The 11,881-nt window shown below is 41.0% G+C and overlaps 1 long non-coding RNA gene across 2 annotated transcripts; it reads left to right on the forward strand.

Moving 5' to 3' along the window:
* Positions 1 to 9,224: 9,224 nt before the first annotated feature.
* LOC307151766 lies at positions 9,225 to 11,355 on the forward strand. 2 transcript variants are annotated; one of them, XR_013819926.1, is made up of 5 exons: positions 9,225 to 9,514; positions 10,447 to 10,531; positions 10,621 to 10,795; positions 10,934 to 11,084; positions 11,190 to 11,355. It is a non-coding gene; the product is annotated as an uncharacterized lncRNA (long non-coding RNA). The 2 variants fall into 2 exon arrangements; XR_013819927.1 differs by lacking the exon at positions 9,225 to 9,514 and having other exon boundaries at positions 10,302 to 10,531.
* Positions 11,356 to 11,881: the final 526 nt, after the last annotated feature.

Here is an 11,881-nt window from a genome sequence, read left to right on the forward strand (position 1 = left end):
CATCCACAACCATGAGATGCGTCATTCTAATGAGTGTTGCAGTGCTGTCATGTTCACTCATACTGCAAGTGGACTCATCGGTGAGAATGAGAGGACATTTTGTCCTACTGTGAAAGGTTGTGCCTTTCGGCAGTAGGGTAGCTGCAATGCCACTTGCAGCTGTTGCAAGAGCTACTTTGCCCTGTGCACGCACTTTGTTAAGGATGTGGCACAATATGAATGTTTTCCCAGTTCCACCACTTGCATCAAGGGATATCATTTTTCCAAGTCCCTGTTCCACACTTTCCATCACTGTTTCGACAACTTTTTGCTGTTCGTCATTGAGGCTGTTTTCTGTGTCAGTAATGATAGTTTGAAGTTCCTCTATGTTGTGCTCAGTCTCATGCTGGATGATGCGGGGAATTTGACTCCGGACGTGAAGTGGATCAGGCTCAGGGAGGCCAAAGTTCCCATTTAAAGTAAAACCATGTCTTTCAACATGGTCCTTAAGGTCAAGTAGCACTTGAGTCACGATAAATTCATCTGGCTCATTCACATTGGCCCTGTGCATGAAATCTTCACACAGCACATGCTTGTGCCTTTCCCAGAACTGCAAGTGTTCACCTCTAATAACAAACATTAGCATGTTGGCGAATACCTCACGCAGTGCTGAGCCAAATGTCACATTTGCAGCCTCCTCCATAACAGAATCTACTTCTTGGTCATTGTCAACAATGCCATGCGCAATGCAAGCTGCCAGATAGGTGTCCATGACCACATCTCCAACTCGTCGGAGGTCTTTGAAGCATGTTGGCCCTGGCACGCGGTACAAAAGGATGCGGAGATAGAATAGTTCAGCAGTGTGAGGGTTGAAGGCAATCATTGGAATTCGTCCAACGGTGTCAGCCATGCGGTCATCGTGAGAACTCAGTCTTTTTTTACGCAATTGAAATTTCTTCCGTGTGTATGTGAAGAGTTGAAACACATCTGGGTACACAATGTGTCGCATGTGTGGATGAAGAGACATTGCTTCAAAAAAGGCGGTCAGTGTGGTGGCAGGTGGCCCTGAGTCCAACAGGTTCTGGGCAGCCCCTTCATCATTGAACATGATGACCTGTTCATCCTCTAGATGAATTGCAAGCATCTTTACTGGTGGCTGTTTCTTCTGAATGGGGAAGTCGTATATGCGCCAGTATCCCTCAGATGCAGTGATGTAACGCCCTAACTCATAACGTGTCACCTCATCACGTCGTAGTATCTCACGGGTCTCATCATCAGTCTCACCATGCACTGATCAGGTCCCTTCTCCAAATATTTATACAGATATTTGACACTGGAGACAGCACACACAATTTCAACGTTAATATGCGCATTGTATCGGAGCAGGAGGTACGGATTGTATGGCACAACCCATGTATTATTGACAGGTACATTGACGCCACCTCTGATGGTCTTGATGATGGGAGAACCAGGTGCTCCTTCTGTTCGTCTTCGGTACAGTGGGTAGGAGTTGTCTGAAAAGCTTGTGTTCTGTCTCAATTGTTTGGGATAGTCTTTGGTGCACTTTTTGTCAACCATGCAGGGGCTGGCACTGTTCCATTGTCCACATGGACCGTGAATCATGTGTGATGTTACAATGCGATGTAGTTCCATATTTGTGTTTTTGTCAGGAATCTCTGCAGACACCACACGGTCAATATCGCTGGCGGTCCTGGGTTTGTCGCGGGCTACCATGGTCATGAGCATGTGTATATGTGGAAGATGCCTCTTTTGTGTTTCCTTCACCATCACATATGCATCAATGTGTCCCAAGATGTCACGCTTGAGGAGGTCTGTGAGGAGTGCTTCCACCTTCATGTGAAATACTCTAGCAATGATGTCTGGTCTCTGATTGGTCTGTTGACCCTCAAAAAGTGACCCTGTGATTTCAGGCCAGTTCGGGTTGCAAGTGAAGGTGAGGAAGAAGTCAGGTTTTCCTTTGATTCGTACCAAGGCCATGGCATCTTGGAACTCCTTGGCGTACCATCGGGGTGATCCGTAAATTGTGGGTGGCAGGATGGTTAGGCGTCCAGGAATGATCTCAGAGTGACTATTCAGGGCATCAACAATGATTTTATACTTTTCAGCCTTGATAGACTTCTGGTTGTGGCGGATCCAGTTGAGGCGGTGTGACTCAATTTTTGCCATCATATCACATACATATTGCTGTGTCAGTCTCCCACCACGAAGCAGCAAATTGAAGTGTTGAGCAATGTCACGCACTTGAAGATGGTAACGGTAGAAGCATGTTGGTGTGATGCCTGCCAGCTCAGTGTGGTATCCTTGGGAACCCTGAGGCAGAAGAAGCACATATGACAATGGGTCATATGCTGGATGCATGGCGTTGATTGTCTGAAGCCTTCCTCCTCTGAGATGAAGAGTGACAGCCAGTTTCCCAAACTGCTGTGTAGTTGTTACTCCTGGAGCAATGACAGCCACGTCACTATTCAGTGATGGAAGATTCACAGTGCCACGATGAAGGTCATGACGTCGTGTGCGAGCTGTTAGGACAATTTTCAATTCATTGGCATTGTCATTTTGGGTCACATACTCAATGGCTGACTTAAACTGTTGCACGTATGGATTGCACATGTGAATGGCCTCTTGCGTCCTCAGTAAAAAATCTTCATTCAGATCACTGTTTGAGGCATGGGCTCGACGGTTTTCAAGCTCATGAGCAGGATCGTGGAAATAGATCTGAGCAAAGAGTGGTGTGCGACCTTGTTCAGGAAGGGGGCCGGCAATGTAATGATAAACTTTGCCTTGTATACGCACACCTGGGTTGAAGCCAGGCATAGCTACCTCTTTAATACCAATACTTGCCATTGCCAGCGCATTGTTGTATTGTTTTGCTTGCTTCACAAAACTTTGATCAAGGAAAAGGTCCTTAATAGCATCTGGAGGCTGTGGTGGGATTGAGCCAGGCTTGGGATTTGTGGCGTTATATGTAAGGTTGATCTTACCGGAGTTGCAGCAGAATCCTTTTCTCTCCTCTTTCCATACATAGGCACCACAATGTGAGCATGTAGGACATTCAAACAGTGAGGTCTTGCTCAGCATGTGCCTATAATCACCATGAAGTTCCTCTTGGAAGAAGTCTGTATCGTCACACCGAGCAAGGTTGCGATTGTCTTTTCGTGCCTTTTCCAGACGGGCGAGACGCATCTTCTGATGGCACGTGGCATCCCTTGCTTGTCGTTCCTCTTGCTGCTGAGGGGTCTCCTCCTCTCTCAGAAGGTTGTGTCGTTGACAGTCATGCATCTGGCGATCCGCTCGTATCTCAGGTGTTTCCTTATCTCTCATGTTAGCATGGTGAGCAGCGTCGCTTGCCAGCCGAGCACGGCGTTCATCCTCTTCCTCATCTTCACGGCGCCTTTCCTGACGTGCAGCGTTACTTGCCAGCCGAGCACTGCGTTCGTCCTCTTCCTCATCTTCACGGTGCCTTTCCTGACGTGCAGCGTTACTTGCCAGCCGAGCACGGCGTTCGTCCTCTTCCTCAGCTTCACGGCGCCTTTCCTGACGTGCAGCGTTACTTGCCAGCCGAGCACGGCGTTCGTCCTCTTCCTCATCTTCACGGTGCCTTTCCTGACGTGCAGCGTTACTTGCCAGCCGAGCACGGCGTTCGTCCTCTTCCTCAGCTTCATGGCGCCTTTCCTGACGTGCAGCGTTACTTGCCAGCCGAGCACGGCGTTCGTCCTCTACCTCAGCTTCACGGCGCCTTTCCTGACGTGCAGCGTCACTTGCCAGCCGAGCACGGCGTTCGTCCACTTCCTCAGCTTCACGGCGCCTTTCCTGACGTGCAGCGTCACTTGCCAGCCGAGCACTGCGTTCGTCCTCTTCCTCAGCTTCACGGCGCCTTTCCTGACGTGCAGCGTCACTTGCCAGCCGAGCACTGCGTTCGTCCTCTTCCTCAGCTTCACGGCGCCTTTTCAGCCGTGCAGCGTCACTTGCCAGCCGAGCACTGCGTTCGTCCTCTTCCTCAGCTCCACGGTGCCTTTTCAGCCGTGCAGCGTTACTTGTCAGCCGAGCATGGCGTTCATCCTCTTCCTCAGCTTCACAGCGCCTTTCTTGACGTGCAGCGTCACTTGCCAGCCGAGCATCTCGGGCTTCGACTGACTGAGCATTACGTGCATGACGCATTGCCTTGCGTATCCTCTCTCTGTTGGTACGACTATCTTTCGTCATCTTAGCATCAGCAAAGGTGGTGTAACAGTAGGTCACAATCAGGTGGTCTGCAAAAGATTAGATGCCCAGGATATGGGCAGAAATGTGGTATGAATATAATTAATTTGGTTGCTGTTCATAACTAATAGTTCATTTGAATTATCATAACTAATAGTTCATTTGAATTATAATAATTTATGCACATCAGTGCACAGCCACATAGACGGAAGAGACGTCGGTTCTATTTCTAGCATGCACGCGTTTTCGGCGAGACACGCAGGCAGTGTGCAAGCTCTAACCTGTTAAAGGGATACTCCACTTTTTTTGGAAATAGGCTCATTTTACAACTCCCCCAGAGTTAAACAGTTGAGTTTTACCGTTTTCGAATCCATTCAGCCGAGTTTCTGATATTTAGAAGAATGTCAGTAACCAGACAGTTTCTGGTCTCATTGACTTCCATAGTAGGAAAAAATATATACTATGGAAGTCAATGAGACCAGAAACTGTCTGGTTACTGATATTCTTCTAAATATCAGAAACTCGGCTGAATGGATTCGAAAACGGTAAAACTCAACTGTTTAACTCTGGGGGAGTTGTAAAATGAGCCTATTTCCCAAAAAAGTGGAGTATCCCTTTAACATGGGAGCCGAAATAAAAACGGACACGCCAGGCCGGCGACACACTGGCTGCGTGGCGTGAGCGTGGCGTTTTCTGTCTTTGCACACCAGAAACGTGTCTGACGTGATAAGCCTCATTGGTGATATATTCGACATATGGGTAGAGAGTTGTGGAAGGCATATACTTTATGTTAAACATAAATATATAGCAGCAAAGACAACATCGGCATTGACGGCAAAATAGGCTACAGAATATTTCGTTCTGTATTGACAGGTGCAATATTTTGAAAATCGATAAAATTTTTTTTTTAATTAGCCTACATTTATATCTGCATCTGTCTCGAGCTATTTTTTACAGTCTATGGTCTCGAGCCGCATCTGAGACGCGAGCGTCTCACGCAGGCAGTGTGCAAACTCTAACCTGTTCACATGGGAGCCGAAATAAAAAACGGTGATGGAGATGGAGATTTGCCGTTCGATCGGTAAGAGGATATTAACCTCGTTTAAGCCTGCATAGCCTATTTACTACTACTACTACTATTTAACATATTAAACATCATATAGTTACAGGCTAACTTCAGCGCGCATGACACAGTAATAAAGAAGTAAACTTTAAATAAACATTATTAAGAAGTAAACAGTGTGACTTTACAGATTCAGTTAACATCCAGAGAGTGTGTGTAGATTCAGTTAACATCCAGAGAGTGTGTGTTTATTGTTTATTTTTAAACATCCAGAGAGTGTTAAACCACAACGGATTATTTGTTCCCAAAAATGCAATAAATTCATGACTTTTTTTTTTTTTCAAAATGCAATTAATCCATTGAATCAATATTAAGTTATTTTTGATCATATTGCCATCGCAAGAAATATCTCCTGAACTTTTTTGACGGCGATCAGCTCACAAAAACTGATTTTGCACGGGCACTTTGCACTGCTCCCTGAATCAACGCGCTTATTCATTTGTGGATGTTAACTGAATCTTGATTTTCAAAGATTTATTATAAAAACGGATTATTTTTTCCCAAAAATGCAATAAATTCATGTTTTTTTTTTTGTTTTTTTTTTTTTTTACAAAATGCAATTAATCCATTGAATCAATATAAAGTTATTTTTGATCATATTGTTCACATGGGAGCCGAAATAAAAACGGACACGCCACGCAGCTGAGCTGATGGAGATTTGCCGTTCGATCGGTAAGAGGATATTAACTTCGTTTAAGCCTGCATAGCCTATTTACTATTACTACTATTTAACATATTAAACATCATATAGTTACAGGCTAACTTCAGCGCTCATGACACAGTAATAAAGAAGTAAACTTTAAATAAACATTATTAAGAAGTAAACAGTGTGACTTACAGATTCAGTTAACATCCAGAGAGTGTGTGTAGATTCAGTTAACATCCAGAGAGTGTGTTTATTGTTTATTTTTAAACATCCAGAGAGTGTTAAACCACAACCCATTATGTCAGAATGTTTATTTTTAAACCACAACCTTATAAAAATGATATATTTAACGATATCTTTAGCATTTCTCATCCAAACAACGTCAAACTTGGCACTGCACTTACTCGTGACCGTAGCGAGACACCTGTCAAGTTTGAAATCCATCGGACTAACGGTTCGAGAGATATGTGGTTAACAGACACACAGACAGACAGACAGACACACACACACACACACAGACAGACAGACGTTTCTGTAATTTATAGAGAGATACATTTCTTACATACAGCTCCTTTAAGTGCACTTTTTACAAATGCACTTTGTAATAATATCTAATTAAGCTTAACTTAAAGTAAGTACACTTTCATGACAATATTTCTAAACACACTTAAGTGTACTTTTTAGAAATGCACTTTATAATAATATCTAATTAAGCTTAACTTAAAGTAAGTACACTTTCATGACAATATTTCTAAACACACTTAAGTGTACTTTTTAAAAATGCACATTATAATAATGTCTAATTAATTTTATTTAAAGAAAGTACACTTTCATGATAATATTTCTAAACACACTTAAGTGCATGTTTTCAAAAAATGCACTTTTTAATAATGTTACTCTACTTTTACTTAAACAAACATTTTAAATAATTATGATTTTATAGTGTTTTAAAGTTATTAAAGTTATAAGTTATTAAAGGAAATTTATTTTGATGTATTGACTAATATACTAAATAAAATACGAATTTTAATGGAAAACATGAAAAATAATTGATTTTAATTTCAACTCAGTTGTGTTGTCCAAAAATAATTTGTTAATGTATTTGAAATGCGTTTAGTCTATAATGTACGGAAGAGTATTAGGGCCAAGCAATAATAAAAAAATAAAACCATCTCAAGATTAAAGTCATTATAATGCGAGATTAAACTCATTAAATTTCGAGAAAAAAAAGTCGAAATACAATCTTGAGAATAAACTCATTAAATATGGAGAATAAAGTCGTTGTGTTTCGAGAAAAAACTCGTTAAATTTCGAGAAAAAAGTCGAAATACAATCTTGAGAATAAAGTCGTTGTGTTTCGAGAAAAAACTCGTTGTGTTTCGAGAAAAAACTCGTTAAATTTCGAGAAAAAAACTCGTAATACAATCTTGAGAATAAACTCATTAAATTTCGAGAATAAAGTCGTTGTGTTTCGAGAAAAAAACTCGTTAAATTTCGAGAAAAAAAGTCGAAATAATCGTGAGAATAAACTCATTAAATTTCGAGAATAAAGTCATTGTGTTTCGAGAAAAAAAGTCGAAATGAAATGTAGAGAATAACGCATTCGATCAGAGTTCATTGCATACGAGGCTGAATCCAGTTACTTATTCGTTATTGACGCGCGGACCTCCCCTTTAAATGACGCAACGCTTCCTTAAGCACCCTGTGTGTATGGCATTGCTCGCACCAAGCTGTTAGAAATGAATGAAGAAATTCTGCATTTCTCAGCCATATACGGGGTGCGTTAAATCCGACTAAAGGGAGTAATAAAGCATATATTGATCTAGTGGAAACCGAAATATTGGCACAAATTTCTGTAGGCTACCGGGGTTTTTTTATGGACTAAAGTTTTAAATGGGACAAACAAATTCAGAGTCGCCTTATTGCGCCATCATTCCTACTAGTTGTGCATTTTCTAGGCCGCATCAGAGGGTGCGTTAAAGTGGACATTATCCCATTATAGAAGAGCTGTTGTCTAACGAAATCCAAATTTTAAGCAGTTTTTACTGTGGAATTATTGTTTTATGAAGCTTTGAACTTGACACATTACACAATGCACAAAGAGCAGTCTAGCATTTTCTGCATAATTCATGGCGCTGTTTCTCACCCGCCTATAGGGTGCATTAAAGTGGACATTATTCCATGATGGTAGGCTACAGCTCCTCCTCTAGCCGACCTAGACGGCTTTGTTACTGAAAGAAAGTCTAAAATATAGCTTGACTAAGTGATCCAACTCTGCCATGTCCTCTGTCAGTAGGCTATGCAATGAACACTGATCGAATGCGTTATTCTCTAAATTTCATTTCGACTTTTTTTCTCGAAACGCAACGACTTTACTCTCGAAATTTAATGAGTTTATTCTCACAATTATTTCGACTTTTTTTCTCGAAATTTAACGAGTTTTTTTTCTCGAAACACAACGACTTTATTCTCGAAATTTAATGAGTTTATTCTCGAAACACAACGACTTTATTCTCGAAATGTAATGAGTTTATTCTCAAGATTGTATTTCGAATTTTTTCTCGAAATTTAACGAGTTTTTTCTCGAAACACAACGACTTTATTCTCGATATTTAATGAGTTTATTCTCAAGATTGTATTTCGACTTTTTTTCTCGAAATTTAACGAGTTTAATCTCGCATTATAATGACTTTAATCTTGAGATGGTTTTATTTTTTTATTATTGCTTGGCCCTAATCCTCTTCCGTAATAATGTATACTGTGTGCATTAATGCACTTGAAATGTATTTTTCCAATACATTTGCTTATTGACATTTGACATTTTTGTCCGTTTTCTACATAATATTTGACAATAAAATGTAATTTATGAGAGGAGTCTTAGCATAATAGTAATGTGTTGTACTTTACAGCTGTGAACACACATTTAATTGTAATCAGACTACACTACACTGAACAAAAATATTGACTTTTAGTTAGGGGAAAGAGTCAAGTTTTGTGAACTTAGGCTACAGAGTCTAACAACACAATGAGTTAGAACAACTTAAACAGAAAAGCTGAAATAACCCTTTTATATACTGTCTATGGAAATAACATTTAACCATGCATGTTGTTTAATGCGCATGCGCCAGAAATACTACGTCATGATGACGCACTTCACTAGAGTTTGAAAAATGCGCTGTTATGTTTCTGTAATAGACCAACGCTACTTTTGCGTCATCGAACGGTAACGCCCCTTTTTGGGGGAAAACAAACGGATTAACGGATTCCCCTGAGAACAGAACTCGCTCAACAGACACGATCTGAATTCTGTTTACTCCGGTAACTGAAGAACAAAAATAACATGCCCAAAAGTTGTTGCGTGGTGAGCTGCACCTCAAATGTTTGTAAAAGCCCTGGTTTAAAATTTATACCTTTACCATGCCGAATAAAACAAGCGGAAAGAAGAATGTTATGGCTTCAGGCGATAAAGAGGGAAGCACCAGATGGAGGGTTATGGGACCCAAAGACCCCTCACACATATGTATGTGGGAAACATTTCATAACAGGTAAGCCGATTATTTAATTCATCCCCCCAAACTAACATGAAGTAGTGTACTAGCTAGTTACTGGCTTTAATTTCGTTACCATACCAACTAAGTTAGCTGCTAAGCCAATTAACGTTAACGTTAGTGCTAGATAGCATGGCTAGGCAGCTAGGATACCGCCTAGTTTTCATATGCATGTATTGAAACGGTATTTTACAATGTTAAACCAATTCCAGGAAGCCATGTTAAAGAACCCCTGCACCCGGATTTTGTGCCCACAATATTTCCTCACCGTACTGTGGCAGACCCAAACCAGAAATTAAATCGGTATAAACACGCCAGGAAACGTGAGCAGACGTCACCCCTTCTCAAACGCAAGGTGGCAAAAACGACTGCTGTGAGCCCAGATCTACCTACAAGTAAGTTTAATGACATGCACTCGTTGAGATTGTATTAAAGGGGTGGTATCAGTAATCACTGATACCACCTTTAAGATGGTCAGGCTAAAGCTGGATTGGGGTTAGATGTGCGGGCTAAAGCAACTTATTCTTCTCGTTAGTTCTTGATGAAGGCCATTGCCCAGCTGACAACGATGATGCTGACGATGTCCCTGATGAAATGCGTGAGTCAAGGAACTGCCTGTCATCTTATTCTGTGGAGGGAAATGATGGAAAGTGCCGACAGATGACTGGACTCAGCTGGACGATGTTTTTGAGCCTATTTACATTTCTTAATCAGTTCGTGAAGAGACGAGGCTACATCTCCCTTCCACCGCGGGACCAGCTGTTTATTACACTGTCAAAACCCATCCTTTTTTTTCTTAAGTCACGTTCTGAAAATGCCTCAAACAACTGTCAGGCAAATTTTTATCCGATGGCTTGACCTGATGTATGGGAAAATTTCCTTTTTAGTTCACTGGCCTGATAGGGAATGTTTTTCAATGATACCTCCAGAAATGAAGGCCCAGTTCCCACGACTCACAGCAATCATAGATTGTTTTGAAATCAGGACAGAGTACCCCAGCAACCTTAAAGCTAGGTGAGTGTCACAAGAAATGTCTTTACACACTCTCACATCCCATATTAAAATAAAAGGCTATGTCATTGCTATTATGTATCCTTTCTTAGAGCAAAATCATACTCTAACTACAAGAAATGGACAACAGTGAAATATTTAATAGCATGCAGTCCATCTGGCAGCATTACATTTTTGTCAAATGGATGGGGAGGAAGGGCCTCTGATGTGCATATTGTTCGACAGTCAGGATTCCTGTCCTCAGTGTACCATTCTCCAGGTGATCAGGTAAAATTGGAATTGCGTGTATCTCAACTAACCACATTCATGTAATTTGATTAGGGTGTCATGTCACCACCCTCTGGTGAGAAAGCAGAACAAAGTAAATACAATGCAATATTATGGTGGATTTTTTTTAATCTCTAGATATTGGCAGACAGGGGGTTTACACTCCAGGATGACTTTGCCCTACTCGGTGTCGAGCTGATAACACCATCATTCACAAAAGGGAGGAAGCAGTTACCTGGGAGAGAGGTGGAAATGTCTCGTAGGAAGTCAAACATCCGGATTCATATTGGTAAGTAAATTATTATTTTATTATTGTAATGATTATTGTAATGCCGTTTTATTTGAAAAGTCAATTTACAAAAGCGCTCCTTTTTTGTTGTTGTCGTCCTTACAGAGCGGGTGATTGGTGTGCTGAAAGGTCGCTTTCACATCCTTGACGGTCCACTCCCTCGCTGTCTGGTTCAGTCTGCACGGGACAAAAACCAAGGGCAAGCAACAGTTGACAAAGTTGTAAATGTTTGTGCAGCACTTGTAAACATGTCACAAAGTATTATTAAATAAATACTAAAATATGTTCTGGTTCAGTCTGCACGGGACAAAAACCAAGGGCAAGCAACAGTTAACAAACTTGTAAATGTTTGGGCAGCACTTGTTTTTTTGTACTTAAAGGGATAGTTCACCCAAAAATGAAAATTCTATCATCGTTTACTCACCCTCAAGTTGTTCCAAACCTGTATTTGTTTCTTTGTTCTGCTGAACACAAAGGAAGATATTTGGAAGAATGTTTGTAACCAAACAGATCTCGGTCCCCATTGACTACCATAGTATATATTTTTTCCTACTATGGAAGTCAATGGGAACCGAGATCTGTTTGGTTACAAACATTCTTCCATATATCTTCCTTTGTGTTCAGCAGAACAAAGAAACAAATACAGGTTTGGAACAACTTGAGGGTGAGTAGACGATGATAGAATTTTCATTTTTGGGTGAACTATCCCTTTAAAGTAGTATTTATTGTTATTTGTACATTTTTGTTATGTCTGGTTTTCAAACCCTTTTGAGGGTAAAATTGGTTTATGACTAATT

The sequence above is a fragment of the Squalius cephalus genome (assembly GCF_949319135.1).
Source record: "Squalius cephalus genome assembly, chromosome: 2".
NCBI classification, from domain to species: Eukaryota; Metazoa; Chordata; class Actinopteri; order Cypriniformes; family Leuciscidae; genus Squalius; species Squalius cephalus.